An 18723-nucleotide genomic window follows, 5' to 3' on the forward strand; every position below is an offset into this window, starting at 1 on the left:
ATGGTTTTCGGTTTTTTTTTTTTTTTTAATATGTATATATTTGTAATGTTCATGGGGTGGATTTTTTAGATACCATATTTGGGCCTAGCGAGGTATCCGTCGGAAACTCGATTTACCGAAAGGCAAGGACCGAGCTCATCACGGATGATACAATAGTCTTAATTGGAGGTTTCACAGCTGCAATGGACCAAGTAAAAAAAATTTAAAATCTGGTGCCAAAATCTGCGCAAGGTTTCACTCTACTAAGGTGTTTCATTAGTTTGATCCAAAAGGATTTCGATTCAAATTGTCATTTGTTCGAAAACAATATTCACCATAAGATTCAATGGAAACGTATTTATTTTAACTCTTTATATCTCCGAATTCACTTTTTGTGACTTGGTTCGCTTCAGCTCTTAGCCCTTCAATTAAGGTCAGTTGCCTGCTGAGTATTGAAATGACCAAAGACTCATTTGTCATGAATTTTAAATTTAAGATGTTTACAAAACTAAAAGGTACTTTCGTAAATCTTTAATAAAGAACTTTTTTATGCATACATTAGTAGAAAAGTATTTGCTATTTGCGTTTTTTTCATGAATTTAAAACAAAAAAATAATTAAAAAAAGGTTTTATTTTGGAACGGGGACAACGGGCGACGCGACGCGACGCTCGCTTCCTTTGATTCGTCAATTCCACCATACTGAATGTTTATTAAAGTCGGTCTACAGCTTAAAAGAGTTAATTCTTAATATCACTAAGGTCCATTTGCTGAAACGAAACTTAAATAATTTAAGTTGAACATAAGCTCGTATTCTCTACTTTTTCCTCTGCGTAAACTGTCACAAAAGCATTTATGTAGAACATCAATCCTTCAGTTTCGATTCAGCAAACGGCTCTAAATAATTCAAACACTCACCGAGTGTGTCCAACTCGTTTTCCTAAGCCAGGATTAATAAAAAAAAAATTCTCAGTACGATGCAATTGCAACACTGAGCTGTTAATCTTAAAGAGCATATTTACAATCAGGTAATTATGTTAAAATGCTCTAAAAACTTACACGTCACGTATCATATTTGCAATAAAAAGTATTACTCCTATAAATGGAACTTTGCAACTACAATTACATGGACTTTATGCTCTTTAACATGCACCAAGCACCACATCAACGAGCCCTCATCTTGCGCTCCGCGGATGCGAATGAAGTAATTTAATTTAAACGCGGAACCATGCTGTTTCTGAAAAACCTTGCATTCGTTTAGTAATACTTCAAATGTATACAAATCTAGTATATGTTTACCCTATTGCAGCATTGTGCTTTAATCCGTTAGCTATATCCTTATGCGTTTCCTGTTCCCCGCAATACAAAAACAAAAGTTCGCATTCAAATGTGGCGGGCGACAGGGTAGTCTCTAATTTCCGTACATCCTTTTTTTTTGTTTTTGCTTTATGGAATGGGAGCTTGCGTATGGGGAGTTCTTCTAAAACCCCATTATACTACCCCATTCTTCGATATGACACAGACGTGCAAAAAATGGAAAACAACATAAAAAGCAGGCACATTTAAATCCCGATGAGATGATACAGTGGGACAGGATGTCTGGGTTCATTGGAAGGTGAAAACAATTTGCCAATTTGTTTGGCGGAGAGGTCTCAAAACGGCAGAGGAATTTAGTTAAGGTGATAAAGTGCTATGAAATTTTGCTGTTGCAATTAAATTAGTGAGCAATTATATAACCGGAATGGAAATACTGCTTTGATCAAGAAGATAAGATTGACTTGATTATCTGTTTGAAGGATAAGTTCAAAGAGGACTTAACAGCCAACAAATAAGTGACACGGGATGGGACTTTAAACCGAATACCTAGTCAGTAGACGCGACTTGGTAGAGTTCCTCTGTATTATTTCTACCAGTTTTCAAACTTTTTCTGTCCCACTGTTCAATAACACGTTACAGCACTCAGGTTTCAGGTATATAGAAATACAGTTACCTTAAGCTGATTTGACAATATAGACTCATCTAAATGGCGGCAAAGGGATAACATTTATCTTTAATTCTTTCTATGTTATACGTTTTCTGCTAGCATCCGCAACATTTCGAAGGGATGAATGCTTCAGCCTCAGCTGTTAGTGTTATGGTGTACTTAGAAAGTTTGTGCTGTTTTCAATACTCAAACTCAACTCATATAAACTCTGTCTCTATTGCTTACATAAGGATTCTTTTTTATTTTATTTCCTACAATCTTTTTCTTAAAGAGTAGGCATAACACAAAATAAGCGACGCATAAAAAAGTCCTTTAGAAGAACTCCAATGTCCTTTGATATTTGGGTTTTGCACAATTATAACACTTCTTCTGGGAGCTCCTAACAAACAAACAAATAAAATCAAAGCATAACATAAGATGGTACACATGTGCATTTTTTTGTGCACAATCAACTGTTTCATGGGCTTTTATTGGTAGAAGTATGTTTGTAGTCCTATATTAAAATGTAGGTAGCTTTTATCTATTATATGGCAGAGTCGCAGCAGTCATGTCCTAGAATATACCCACGGATGACATTTAGATAGGCCCTTCTCCAAAAAGGTTGTATAATTGCTCCTTTTGAAATTAATTACCTGATAAAATTTGCGAGTGCTTTATGTAAAGGTTTTTCTATTTGTTGTATACTTGGCTTGGTGGGCTCTTTTCGAGGAATGTGGGTTGAATGGCTTTATCATGGTAGAGGTAATGGGGTAGTTATAGGTCCCCTTTTTATGTTGTTAAATGTTAAGTGTTCCATTAATTGTGTAGAGGTAATTATTAAGGCATTTTATATAAATCTGCTTGTATTATGGTATGTCTATATTTGTTGGCGTTTTTTTTTTTTTAATAGATGCTTAAGTCTTAGTACCTATAAATAAATAACAAAATTAATTGGAAACATCTATTTTAAATCAAGTTATGGTTGGTCCTTGGTAGGTACCTAATCAATCCATCCAATTACTTTGTTTAAACATTTTTCAGGAGAAAATTGTGACATCTAAAAAATCATCTTCAAGCTTAAAATTATTAAAAAAAAAATTCTGAAAACGGTTATCGGTAGTTCATAGAAGCAGAAAATTTAGAAAAACAAAAAAAAGATTTGGTGCAAAAATTATTTATTTTTTTTTAAGTTTAATAAAACATCCCTACTAACAATTTTGCTTCTGAATGCTTTACAGAAGCAACAATTGCATCTGTAAAGCTTTATAGAACCAAAATTGTTTGTCGGGATGCACGAGAGTACCAACTTATGTTGAGTTCCTATTTTTTTTATACTTTAAACTTACCTTACTTATTAACGTAAGTATTTTATGAAATAAGTTCATAAGGCTTGGAGAAAGCCTTATGAACCAAAAATTTGGTCAGAGGAATTAGGTATATTAGGTACCTAAAAAAAAAAAATATTTAAAACAACGGCAACGCTTACAAAACTAAACGTAGCTTTTTTCAAAGATTTATAGGTACAACAACCATATTTAGAAATAAAATTTTTTTGATGAATAGCTTTTCGAAAACACAAAATTTTGAAAAAAAAAAAAAATCCAAAAAAAGTTTGAATAATGATTTTGTTCAAAAGTTTTATGTAGATACATGCTTTACATATGTACTATGTATCAGGGTGTGTCACTTTTGTTGGCCGAAAAAAAAAAATAGGTAGGTACTCTGGGTAAATTCACAAACGTCAAATTTTTTGGTAGTGATTACGCATCACTGCTTTTTTGCGATGCTGATCGTTGCTCAGCTGATGAGCAACGACGCAACCGCACTCGACGGATGAAAACTTATGGAAAACAACAACAATTGACAGTAGCATCCGACTCCATCCGCCAATTATAGTTCTGGCTTAAGTTGTTTAATTTTTGTGCTGGTAAAATATTCCCTAAATTTCTTCAAATTTATTCATTTATAAACAGTTTAGAATTTGATTAAATACTTTATATTGTCCTTTTCCTTCATTTTTACTCCAAATCGCGTCGGCATCACCAAGTTATCAAGAAAATTTTTGATGCTTTTTTGTTTGATATTTGCGCATCAGTTTATCCAAATTTGCAATAATGAACGATTGACTTTTAAGTGATGCTATTTATTTGCGTTTATGAACGTGCTACAGGAATGATCGCAAATCATCTTTGCAGTGATGCATTTGTGAATCTACACTAATTTCGCAATGTTATAGTGGTCAAAAGTTATATTATAGTCTAAGGTTTAATTATGGGTATGTAAAAAAAATTACAATATCGTTCGTCTTTGGCTCGCTCAAATCGGTTGAAGTTGCTAAGAAAAAACGACTTATTTGAAAAAATGATTTTTTTTTTCCTTCTCTTATTATTTCGCAGCTTCTTTATTAAGTGTTCAATTTCAACAAATATAAGCTTAAAAGTTTTTTTTTTTAGTTATCTTTCACGAGAAAGCCTAAAAATATTTAATATATTTTTTTTGTATCCAAATGGCGCAGTTTAAAAAAAAAAAAAAACATACTTCAAAAATATGTATCTAAAAATACAAATTTATTCGATTTCTTGCTATATTTTGAGCCAGCGAAAAATATTATTTAGAATGAAAATTCTAAACGCAAAATTTAATTTATACAGGGTGTCTTGGGATGAGATAAGAAGATTTTAAATTAAATTAAATTTATTTTTATGAAGAAACCAATAATGAACAAAAATGTTGTTAACAAGTTTGCCAGAAAACTCATAGATTTTATGATATTTAGGAAAAATTGCACCAGGTAAAATCTCTAAAAAATGTGTTTTTTTGCTTTAGTAAAAAATGGGTACGAATTAAAAATTTATTTTTGTAGTTTAAGTTTATTTCTGTTTACAATAATTATTTAAAGTGTGCTCCTTGATTTTGTGTGCTTAATAGAGCCCGTTTTTTGGATTTTATTGGGAATATTAATTCTTTGCCGCCGGGTACAAAGGGGTTAAGTCATAAATGAAAGTTGGCCAGAAAATGCAAAGTTCAGCTAATCGATGAATTTTTGAGCATTGGTCCTCTTATTTTTATAAAAAAGAGTTGCTCTAAATTCATGTTTTTGATACCAAATAAAAGAGAAAAAAGAGGTTATTCTTATATCATCGAAAACCGAAAAGTGCAATTTTGTGACTTAATCCCTTTGTACCCGGCGGCAAAGAATTTATTCTATCTATTATTTGCTTAAAAAAAAAAAATATATATATGATCAAAACCAATATACAAAAAAAAGGTTGTTAACAGAAATAAAAAAAAAAAAAAATAAAAAAAAATGTTCCACATACGCCACAGTGACCGTGATGAATTGATAGAACTCGGGAGATAATAAAAAATAATTCAAGATGATTGGAGATTTTTTTAAATTTGTTTACACATATTTGTTCTAATAGATTTTATATGATAACTTTAATCATACTTTAACAATATTGTTTATCCTTTCTTGTTATCTTATACGATTAAAATGAGTTTATTTTATACCCCTCATTATGAAGTGAAAGAGAAATAATATCGAAAATTTCTTCACGTGGCCTAGTCAACACTTATTTCCTTAGAATTAACGCAATCAAGCAAACATGGCATCCTCTCGTTAACCCGAAATCATCCCTCGTATCTTTCTTCCAAGAAAATATTGGGAGTAAGAAGGAATTTAAATGGATTTCTTGAAATATTGTCACGTGTGCCAGGAGCAGGTAAACAAGGGTTTCATTAAGAAAAAACAAGCAGTTAGGTAGTAAGAAAATATATATGCCATGAGTCTTAAAGCTAAAGAAAAACGGTAGGTATCCCATAGTGATGATATAGCCTGTGCCACCTACTACTAAATCCCCACTCGACTTGCCACATTCCTTAAAAAATATGACAAGGAAAGAAAGTGTTCTACTAAAAACAAAAAATATTCTCAGGTAATGAATGAATGAAGAAAAAGCCAGGCCAACATTAAAGCTCTGAAGGACATCATAGCCATCAGGGTTGTTCTTTATGGAGATGGTGCTGGGCAAATATGGGTAACCTCCTACTTCTTTTTCGTTCGTTTCGTCTTGAAGTTTTGTGTCGTCCTGCTCCCGGTTGTCGGTTGATGTTCTGCCTGCCTAGTGTCTGAACAAACATAATGTTCTCCTTTTCTATTCATGTTTAATGTGTGCCTTTTCACCCCTTTTTGAGGAAGTGTCGTCATTATCGTTTAGCACGTGAAAAACGGTCACGTTATGTAGATAGGTGTATTTATTTTAGGAAATGTAAAAGCCGATGGGACTCGGGACGGGACTATACACGAAGACCGGGAGTTTAAGTAAATATTTTATGCAAACGTCTTGTCTTATAATATACAAACACACACAAACCATAGGTTATAAGTATAGGGAAGACTATCGAGCAAAGTCGAGACTTAAAATGACATAGTGAATCTATTACGACATTGAAGTGGCAATACTCTTACTAGTGGCATATTAAATTCAATGGCTGCCAAATGTGGGCCAAGCGCTGCTCAATAGTTCCGGCTCCGGCTTGTCAGGTATTCTGTGTTTGTTGGGTTGGCTGGATAATAAGGAAAAATATATTTAAAATATTCAGAATGGCTTTTTTTTTATTTTATTTTTATTTTTCAAGCAGGTGCAGAGTGAATTTATTTGAATCGGTTTTTTGAATTTAAATTTCTTAGTTTAAAATTTTTCAAGAAGTACCGTATTGGAATGTAATCTGAGGATAAGACATTTTTTAACAAACTATCCAAAGTTTAGATATAATGCAAGGGGATTTCCAGATTTCTACAGTTTATAAGAATAACAATATGACCATGTGAGAGTTAAAGAAGTTAAGAAAACCGAGTTTAATTTTAGGTTAATGTTAATGGATAATGAAAAGGTTAATGTTCGAGTCTCTTTTGCGAGTTTTGTTGTTATAGTCCAGTCAAATTAGATTGAAATAATTAGCAAAGAGCTAAAAAGACTTTCAGTTGAATATACTTTACAACAAGTTCATGTCCTGGAGCATTATCTCCAGACTCCCAGATTTTTTAAAAATGGGAATAAATATAAACGGATCATGACCATTATGAAAATTGATTTAGTAGGTACCTTTCATTTTTAACTTTATACCTTTACTCTTAAAATTAAAACTATTCATGTGAATACAATCCTAAGCCCATTTTCCAACGTTTTCTTCCACAATTGTAATTGATGTTGTTATCGTCAGCACAAAACAGGTCTAATATTTTGGGGTTGGGTACGATTGACCGCATTTTAAAATCTCGTGTTTTTAAAATCTCGCATCTTAAAATCTCGCATTATGAAATCTCTTATATCGAAATCTCGCAATTACAAAATCTCGCTTAACGAAAGCTCGCAACATTAAAATCTCGCAAACTAAAATCTCGAAATTTAAAATCTCGCATTGAAATAAAATATTTATTAATTAGCGAGCGCGAATGCGAGATTGTAAGTCTGTCTGATATTACCTGTGCATAATCTACTGGCTTACTACTTTAAATTGTAATAATTGTATTAAACCTATCAACAAAAAACATAGGTAACTGTTGATTCTAAGAGCGAGAAAAACAAAATTGTATTTTGCTACATCTAAAAAGATGCCGTTATTTACAATTTAAACAGTCAGTAAGTTGGCATCACTCTCTCTACAGCTGTAATGTAAATTTATTGTCGAGAGTTTAGTTCTATGGAAAATTTAAGCTGCAGCAATCGAGATCCAATAGAAATGCTAAACGAAGGAATAAAACCGTTATTTGCAATACATCTTTACAAAATACATATAAAAAACGACTTCAACTGTCAAAAATTGATTACTTGCGAAGCATAGCTCAAAACCTCTCGCTATCTTAAAATAATTGTTTTTGTATGGAATTATGTATATTATCTTTACTTTTTGTTTGTAACTATTGAAGTAACTTATTTTTCAATTAAATGACTTTCCTGGGAATTTATTGTGTTTTGTTTTTGTTATCTTTTGTTGTTTATTTATGAGAAAAAGATAGAAAAGGTAAAAGTTTGTTATATGCATATTAGACTTCTATTTCATAGTGTTGAAGATCAACTGGATTAAGGATTAAAAGGACTTAATTCAATCGATTTTGTCGAGTTTTACAATGCGAGATTTTTGTGGTGCGAGATTTTGTTATAGCGAGAATTTTATGCAGAAGCGAGATTTTTTCTAAAAATGCGAAATTTTGGTTTGCGGGATTTTGAAAATGCGAGATTTTCTTATGTAAGATTTTAAAAATGCGAAATTTTGTTTTGCGTGAAATTTTTAAAAATGCGAGATTTCGTTATAAGAGATTTTAGTTTGCGATCAATCGTACCGCTCCCAATATTTTGAGTAGAAAAATTAATATAAATTTGTAGGGTCAAAGTATGTACATGTAACGGACTTGTACACACACGCATACCAATCACTGCAGCAACATTCAGGAAGAAAAGAGGTCCTTAAAAGTTAAACAAGTAACAAAAGAAACTGCATTACTTTACAGCATATTATAATGATCCGGAATTTTATATGTTTAATAGTACAGTGTTCAAATTTGTTGGCCAATTATAAGCCGAAATTATTGCAAAACATTAATAAAAAAGTTTTTTGAACTAAAAAATATAATCTCATGAAAAAAAGGCAATTTAAACTATGTATTTCTGATTGACCTGTCGTAAAAGTCCATAATTGATCACATGACCTATGGTTTTCTTTTTAATGAATTTAGTTAACTACCATTTTATTATTTTTCTCAATGTACATGGTGTCCTGTAGAGGTAAACGTCAAAAATTACTATAAAATAAAAATACAAAAAAAAAAAAAACAAAAAAAAAAAAATCGAAACAATAAATAAAAAAAAAATACAGTGCTCAACAATACTGAATATTATGAATTTAGTTTTCCATTGAACCAAATTATAGTTTTCTAATAGATTTTGTAATGACATATAGTTTTCTAATAGAAATTGATATCTTGAGTTTGAATTCGAAGAAAATGCAACATTGCATTTTTGGATTATTACAACTTCAGAATGTATTCTCATCTCGAAAACGTGGCCTCATTATTTTTTTCCTGACTTCGGAATCGAACTTATTATTTCAAAATATATCTATTATATACAGGGTGTCCCAAAAGTAATGGATCAAATGAAATATGCTGATAGGCCAACTTTAGGACTCTCAGAATTTGGTAACTTGTTCATCACAAATCCTTACGGTTTTCGATTTAATGCAGTTTTTGTGAAATTTCGAAAAATCCCGACTTGGCAACAGTATTTTGCTGCCTCCGCTCATAATTGATTTTTGTTTTTTACAATTCTTTCACTAAAACATTGCCTAATAATAAGAAATAATTAATTAATCAAAATATTTTTTATTTCATACGCCATTTTGCTGCAAATTAATTAACAGTTCCATATTTTATAAAAACTCAATTTCTTTCTTTTATTTCAGAGCAACACCCTGAAAAAAATTTGTATGGTGTGGCACTGGTTTATTATTTTGAAAACTTGCTGTGTTATTGCAGTTTTTAAAAATGTATAAAAATTTCCAAAGTTGAAATTAGAACGAAAGATATTTTAATTTGAATGCAAAAAAACAGACGTTTTCAGAGCAAAATAACAAACAAAAATCGAGGCTTTTTTTCAAAAAGAGATAAACAAACAACAGTCGATAAAATGTGTTTATTTTTCTTTGTTATTTTTCTCTGAAAAGCCCTGTTTTGTTGCTTTTAAATTGTAATATCTTCAGTTCTATCTTCAACTTTGGAAACTTTTATACATTTTTGAAAACTGCAATAACACGACAAGTTTTCAAAATAATAAACCAGTGCCACACCATACAAATTTTTTTCAGGGTGTTGCTCTGAAATAAAAGAAAGAAATTGAGTTTTTATAAAACATGGAACTGTTAATTAATTTGCAGCAAAATGGCGTATGAAATAAGAAATATTTTGATTAATTAATTACTTCTTATTATTACTCAATGTTTTATTGAAATAATTGTAAAAAACAAAAATCAATTATGAGCGGAGGAAGCAAAATACTGTTGCCAAGTCGGGATTTTTCGAAATTTCACAAAAACTGCATTAAATCGAAAACCGTAAGGATTTGGGATGAACAAGTTACCAAATTCTGAGAGCCCTAAAGTTGGCCTATCAGCATATTTCGTTTGATCCATTACTTATGGGACACCCTGTATATTAAAGTTTGGTTTTGTGTACGTTCGCTAACCGGCCACACCGGCTGACTTATTTTCTTAATTTTTTTTTTTTTTTAAATCAAAGAGGCATAAGAGGAGAAGGTTTAAGGCAAAAAAAAATTCAAGATTTCATAGGGTAAATAGGGGTAACACGACATTGAAAAAAGAGGCTATTTTCTAAACGGTAAGTCGTTAAGAGTTGATTTTTTTTTAAATGATAGACAAATTTATTGTATAGTTAGAAAAAGTATTGAAAAAATTTCAAAACCAAGTTATGAAGGTTTTTTTGCAGTTATAGACCTTCGACAAAAGACTAATTACAGGTACGCAAAATTTTGCACAGAAATTTGAGTTACACCATTAGAAAGATAAAAAAAAATCTCAAACTTATAGGAAATATACGTTTTATGAATGAGTATTTGGCATAGGCCACTTTTGCTAAAAGTTTAAAAGTAAATATTTTTAAACTCATTTTATGAACTTTTCGAGTTTTGATCCTCTTTATCATTTGAAAATTAACTTATTACAGAGTCGAAAATTAGAAATAAATACAAGAAATGGCAGAACGAAGTCCGCCGGGTCAGCTAGTTAATCTATAAAAAAACAGTAACGTATTTTACAGTGAAACTTTAATTATACTGTAGTTATTTGAATCGAAAATCTAGTTTTTTTAGATGTGTCAGTGTTGCACCAAGTGAGTGAAGTAATTTTCTAAAAATCCTATAGTGGCCATACCTCTTATCCATTTTAAGTTGTATGCATTTGAATCTTAAGGTGGGTCACTATGGTGTATGAGTAACATTTTTTTTTTCGGAAAACTTAAAAACTTTAATTTACCTATACATACATTATTGATTTTTTTAAGTTTATTATCTGATCATTTAACTGATGACTGGTCGTTTAAAATTAAACATGCTAAGTGTCCGAATCACAGAGCCAAGCGAAGGTACCTACACAGAGGGATTCAATTTTGTTTAAAATGAAATTTTACTTAAGTACTATTCGAGTAATTCCTTAAAGTTTTTAATCTAAACATATAATTTTGAGTACAAAAAAAATCGAGTTCGAAAGCCGAAAACACCTATCTTTATCATAACCTAAAACTCCTTCCTTAATATAATGTGCCTTACTTTACCAGTTAGGGTTAAAAAAAATTTAAATGTATTCCTTAAAAGCGAGTCCCCTTACCAAATCTTATAAAATATTTACCTTCGTTCATTTCTTCATCATAATTTAAAAGGACGCCTCATAATCTGCCTGTCAACTAATTTTACTAAAGTGTAGTCCCAACTGGGAATTGTTACGTCAGATTGTTCCCTCTTAAGTCTTCAATAATTCCTTGGGTTTCTTTCTCTATCGTTGTCCATAATTAATTGACCTCTATTACCGGGCGTTAAACGGCTGCCACAACCCATCTACTTCTTTGCATTTATACTCACTCCCATTAAAGTGTAATCTTCATTTTTTTCATCTGTGTGTGTGTAGAAAAAAAGTGTACAACCCATATTCTGACCCAATTTAAGTAAATTCATCAACTCTCACTCTACCCACTCTTTTTCATCATCATCGTAGACATAACTTGCAGTCGCTTGTCTCCATGCTCCATCGTCTTCCTTATTTGCCCATCTGTGTTTTATGAGATCACATTTGTCAAACTTTCTATCGAGTATCTTTTTTTATACACAAACATGGAGGAGAAGATACGTCAACAAGAAAGTACCCTATCTACTGATACTGAGAGTAAAAGAAAAAGGAACGACGACGAAGAGAAGTGAAATGATTCGTTTACCGTTAGTGAACATATTGTTATCTGCTCATCCTGATCCTTATTACCTTTTGCACTTTTGTTTGAAGACGAATATCCTTCATTTAGTTCGATGGATTATTCTATATCTAGTGTGCGTGGGGAGGGCCAAAAGCATATAATAACGTTTTGCTGAAGACGACGAAGAAGCACATGAATCTCGCTAATGGAAAACTGAGAAAATTCTCTTCTGGATGAGTCCCGTTTTTTACGAGCGTTTTTGTTCGGAAACATCCGAATCAGAAAATTGTAAGAGAGATGGAATATTTTTACCTACTTTTTGGAAAGAAGCTGGAAACAAAACCATAACCAAGTTCGAGCCTTGTCGTAAAGTTTTATGGCATTATTACTCTTTCGGGTATTTTATAGCTTTAACCAAAAAAAAAAAAAAAAAAAAACGAAGTCGGATAAAAGTGCTGAAAGTTTGGATATCTATCTGAGAAGCCAAATTATGTATTTCTCGACTCCAACACACACATTTTCCAATGTGTCGTCGCCGTCTTCATCGTCTTTTTACTCCGCTCCGTGTGGAAGGCTCACAGCTCTCTAGATGGGTTGTTTGTTAAATAATATTCTCAATCTACCTAATTTAATAATGCAAACGGAATTGGTGGTGGCAGGGGTAGGCGAAGAATGCTGTTTTTTTTTTTCATTCAGAAATGGCATACCCCAGGGGATTCGATAAGGCTCATACACAGTAATAAAAATGAATTAGACAGAAAAAAGCGAATATAATACAATCTCCCATCTGATATGCTTAAGTGACGGCAAAGGACTATTTTTGTTTTGTATTATCCTCTCATTTCACACCAAAAAGGATGTGTTTTTTTGTTTTGTCGAAGAGAGAGAGAGGAGGGGTGCTAACATTGGAAGCTATATCCTTTGATATACATATATAATCCATAAATTAACCAAGAATTGTGCCGCAAAGTTACATACCAACAAAATAATAAAAAAAATAAAAACAAAAACACAGACAGAAATGAAAGGCCGACTTGGGAGAGGGTAGGGAACTAAATTTACAAATAAGACAGGCAAAAAAGTGAAAATTATATCTGCCTTTTATATATAAATTTATACATTAAGCGCAGGTTTAAAGAAGTTTTTTCTTTCACTTTTTTTTGTTTTATACATTTTTCTCACTTCTTTTTTACATCTTTTTTACCTGGGTGAAGAGTTTTGTTTGATGGTTGAAAACTGAATTAAGGGATTTTTAATGGGATAACAAGTTCATTCTACCTATTTCATCACTTTGAAAAGTTATAACCACTCAGGCGGTTAATAAGTGGTGGTAAGCAAAAGAAATGAATAACTGTAGGTATCTATACCTACCTCTAATTCTTTGCAAGACTAACACTTTCATTATGGAGTGGCTTTAAGAAAGAGTCAAAGAGAAGAAAGATATAATTACACTTAATTTGCGGTTGACTAAATAGCGGCAGATGGAAGTGGTGGGCGATATAATGATGACCGGTAAAAGACGAAAAATTTGGAAAAAAAATACTTATGGGAGCCTTGACTTTTACAGCACCCTATTAAAGCACGCTATTTAAGGGTTGTTTAACTTGATTGACTTAAAGTACGAATAAAGACTACTGATACTTTCCGACTTCATTGGCATAGCCGTATTTAGGGGGGGGGGGGGGGTTTTGGGGGTTTAACCCCCCCCGAAATTTTTTTTTTCAGAAAATCAAAAGATATAGTATAAAAAAATACCTATAAGTCTAATATTTGCAGTACTAAATGGTTTGTTTTTGTATTTTAGTAATTTAATTACCTATCTGAAAATCTCGGGCTGGGGTCAAAATTCTGCCGGAGTCAAAATCCTGCTTTCAAAATTCTGCTTTACAAAATTCTGCTTTCAAAATTCTGCTTTTAAAAATTCTGTTTTTCAGAATTCTGCTTTTCATAATTCTGTTTTTCAAAATTCTGCAAAAAATTAAAAAAGGGTTTGGAAAATGTTAAAAAGCGCGCGCTTTTTAACATTTTCCAAACCGTTCTTTAATTTTTTGCAGACTTCTGTAAAATCATCTTCTTGAAAAACTATCTGCTTATTTGATAACTTACCTACATAATTTGTTATTCTTTGAATGTATATTAATTTCCTTTTTATAAATTAATAAATTTGAAAAAATTAAGAACAGGTTTTTAATACTAAACATTTCCGAAAATAATTCAAAATTTTTTAAAAGGAATATTTTGTATCAAACAACCGATGGGTTCCAATAAGTTATAGATTTTATTTGAAAAATATTAGCGACACTCAAATAAAAAAATTTGGGAAAGTACCAATGTTGAATTACATTAATGAGGTGTATTTTTCTTTAGTCAGCGCATATGCTATAAAAAAAAACAGAATTGGCAGAATTTTTTGTTCAAGAATAATGCTGGCAGAATTTTGAAAAGCAGAATTTTGAAAAACAGAATTTTCGTTAAAAAAGCAGAATTTTGAAAAGCAGAATTTTGAAGCCAGAATTTTGACCCGATCCCGAAAATCTCCCTAAAAGTCTCTACCAATTTCGTATCGTTTAAGAAGCTGTCGATGAAGTTTTTATAAGGAAAAACAACAATTTTGTGGTCCATTACAACGTTTGGTAAGGGATTTTCAAAAAACTAGTTTTTACCTCTTTGATCATTTCCTAAAGCACTATGTAAACACCTTAAAATGTTTTTTAGGAACCCTTTAAATAACACAAGTATTTATCTACAAGGTTTTTGATGCCGAGGCTAAACTATACTTTTTCAAAGGGTTGCTGAACTCGAATCCGAAGATAAAAATATTCGATCACATCTCGTTTTTGAAATATTACCGTTAAATCTATTTAGGTCTTTCCGACATCTTATCCTTTTATTTCAGAGAGTACCTATGTAAAATTTTTCGTTATATTTTTAGCTTTCTATTTATCAAATTGTTTCAAATTAGAAAATTAGCTCATGCCAAACAACTTGGATTATTTAAAATTTTTAATTTTAAGTATTCCCGATTTAATTTAGAACTAAATTGATATAATAGAATATTTAAATTTTTTGCTACAAAATTTTAGTGGAAGAAAAATTTCATTTTTCAATGTTTTTATATATAAAATTGTGCGAAATAATTTTTTGTATAAAGCCTAATAATGGTTCAAATTTATTTCATCAAAAAAATTTTCTTGCTCGCTAACGCTCGCAATTTATATCAAACATCTTATCACTCCTTGTACCAATTTAAACTAGAGATGCCGCCGAATATTCGGCCATTTTATATTCGGTACATTCTTAAATTCTTCTACGGTAAGCAGAGCTATTTTAAACTTTTAACTATGAATTTCTCTCCTAAAAAATACTTAAAAAGATATTGACAAGTTTTTCGCTCTGACACAGTTCTAATGACCATTTGCTTTAGCGGAATTAAGAATCGACTGCAGTAACATATAAGGCGTGTTTTTTCTTCAACTCAGTAGCTACTCATTTTCTTATTTTATTCGAAAAACAATAAAAACAAATACTTACTTGTGTAATTTTTATTATTGTTTTGCGAATAAAATCAAAAATGAGTAGCAACTGAGTAATAGAAAAAACACGCCTATAGTTACGGTGACCATATTCTTAGGAGCAAAACCCAGGACAGATAAAAAATTCGTTGGATCGTTTTGAAATTATTAATTCTTCAAAAATAAAAAAATAATACAATTAGTTTTCATAATTTTTTCCTAATTTTGAGTTCGAAGATTTATTAAACGATATGAGAACTTTTTCTGGCGTAGCTTTTCAACCTGACAAACTCAACCTGGTTCTAAATAATTGACGAAATTTTTTTTAAAACTAATGCTTTTATTCGAAAAATTAGAAAAACTTTTGTTTTCCAACCACTGGCACTGTTTTCTTGTTAAAAGCGTATAAAATTTTGAATACTAAATCATAGAATCTGGAAATACGGGACAGTCACGGGACAGTTAACAAAATACGGGACACTTATACGTCCCGGGTTTCTTAAATAAAAACCCGGGACAAGCTAAAGAAATACGGGACAGTCCCGGGTAAACCGGGACGGATGGTCACCGTACCTATAGTTGATAAAAAAGTTTTGTGAATCTTAAAAAAAAAAATTTTTTCAGTCTGAGGTAACCCCCCCCGAAATGAAATCCTAGCTACGGCTATGTTCATTGGGTACATCTTCTTCCTCCACTCGTAAACTAACACTTTTAATTTTTTGTCTATTTATCTATATTAGGTCGACTACTACTTTTTTAATTTTAATTCAACTATTCAGATACATCAGATTCCGACATTTTGGTGTAGGATAGGTATTCTTATGTCAAAAAGTAAATTTTTGGCAACTAATGTGTGTATATGTGTGTTAATTTAAAAAACTGTTAATAAATATAAATTTCTTTCGACTTAAATTATGTACAGTGATCGGAATTGACTTGAGAAAAGCATTTAAGCCGTTTTTAAGCTATTGCATAGATTTTATCGCAGGCCTTGGCATGGGGACCGAATCAAGCCACCAACTTGGGTGGTTCGCTATATGGTACGACTGTGCGAAGCTTGCATTCAAATTTTGACAAAGTTGTCTTTAAAAAAATGTAACTTGTACCTGTAGTGGCGACAAAATAAATAGCACATGTACCCTAAAATTTCTAAAATGAAAGTTTTTCGCACTTTTTTAACTTAAAAGAGCTGTTTTATTAATGAGGAAGTAAGAACACAGATATATTTGATTTATTAAAAAAGAAATAAAGTACATTGAATTCTTTAACAAAAAATAACAACAAAATCATTAGTACAGCTCATGTTTTTTAGGACAAAATAAATAGCACATTTCCTAAAAACAAAAACAAATTAACAAAAATTTTAACACAGTTAAAAGAAAATAACTAGTATTTGGTTGGGTAATCCTTATTATTTATCACAGCATAAAACCAGCGGTTAATAGACGTAACAAGACTCCTAAATCGTTCAAAAGGTACTAAGTACCAAGCTCGTCGAAATTCCTGCCAAAGTTTGTCCAAATTTAAGGTATTAGGCCTGTTAATCGCTTTTCCCACGACACTCTACAAGTCTGGGGACTGGCTTGGCAATTCCATAACACCGATTTTTTGGACGGATAGCAATTGTTTCACAGACTTAGTCTTATGTTTTGGATCGTTATCCTGTAGAAATGTCCACTTTAAAGGCATTTCCTTCTCAGTAAAAGGTAGAATAGTGTCAATTAGGATTTCCTTGTACTTAAGGTGGTCCATAATACCACCACCATAATATCCGTATGGGGCATTTCTAATTCGGGAAATTCCCAGCGTGGGGCAGTTGAAATGTGACCCGCAGTATAAAATATAGACTGTTAAGGATGGTGGGGCTAGTATTCTTGTTTGGGGATGTTTTTCTTGGCATGGTGTGGGGCCATTTCATCGGTACAGTCGTCCGTAAACCGATTTTACAGACAACCACTTCTTCCTTTTCTTTGATTGGTATTAATTGTAACTTGAATTAATTTTAAAGAAAAAACTTGAATTAATATCAAAGAAAAAAAATGTTATTGCATAAGTTGATAAAAAATATTATGCAATAGCTTAAACGCGGCAGACCCCAAGTGCAACATATTTTTTCTTATTATGTATTTAATTCCCACAGGACCATGTTCGCGGTTTTCAACTTATTTTTTTAGAGTTCATAGAGTTGTCCCAACTCAACTTTATTCCTCAAACTAGTTTATGTTATGAGTCAAATGCCCTCATCAACAGTTTTATTTTTGTTTATTGAAATTTCGAAATTTACAATTTGCTAAACGTTTGCCTTTTTTAACTACTAGCAGAAGAAGTTCCATCCATAGGACCACCCACCTTCATCCTTATACCAGTTGAGAGTTATATTTTCATAAAGGTAGTGTCTAAAGAAAAATTTTGGACATGGGTTGTTTAACAATAGGTCATATGCATAAAAAATAGTAAATGCTTTTACTTGAAAAATTGTCAAGTATGAACTTTTTATCCACATTTTGTGCATATCAAACCTAATTTATACAAATTAACTTCATGTTGCTAGTATTTAGCCAGTATTCTGTTAAGTCGTAGGGTTTCCACGCTTTAAAGTTAATTTTTTAGTTTGTTTTTTTGACTAAACGACCCTGCTTAAATAGCCTACGAGTTGTCACAAAAACAAAGTTTGATAGGAAATTCAATTTAAAAATTTTAATATTCAGGTTTTTTTTTTATTTTGAAATTTGAGTAGGGTAAACGAAGGGGAATTTAGAAAAAGGTCAAAAAGCTTGTTTATTTAGCTTCTTTGATTTTTAGAAAAAATACATATTTTTATATGTCAATTATTCTGGACACAGTTCAGGGCAAACTTTGAAATCGCATTGATTTATATGAGCTTAGGTATAGGTTCTTTTGCCTCAAGAATCTCATCAAGAGTAAGATCTATTTACCTATTTCCAGTATTTAAAATATAAAGCAAGGCATTTTTTTCTTTTCAACTATTATGGGGCCAGAGGTCTGAGTTCGATACCCAGCAGCCTTCACCACCTAAAAATATTTTCTTTTTACCTCTTGCGAGGAACTGACAAATCTTCGAAGAGTATCATAGTTATGAAAAGTGCATCTCTGCTAAGCCTTTCGGACCCAGCAGTAAATTTTAGCAAATTAATTACATGCACACAAGAATAGTTGAGAGTTGTCAGTCACTACACTGAGGGAAAAACTACCATAACACAACGTAAAATCAATGAAAACCACATTGATTTCGAAGATAAACATTTTAAAATCAACTTCGAAAACGGTTCTTTTG

The sequence above is a fragment of the Episyrphus balteatus genome, chromosome 3 (genome assembly GCF_945859705.1).
Source record: "Episyrphus balteatus chromosome 3, idEpiBalt1.1, whole genome shotgun sequence".
NCBI lineage: Eukaryota > Metazoa > Arthropoda > Insecta > Diptera > Syrphidae > Episyrphus > Episyrphus balteatus.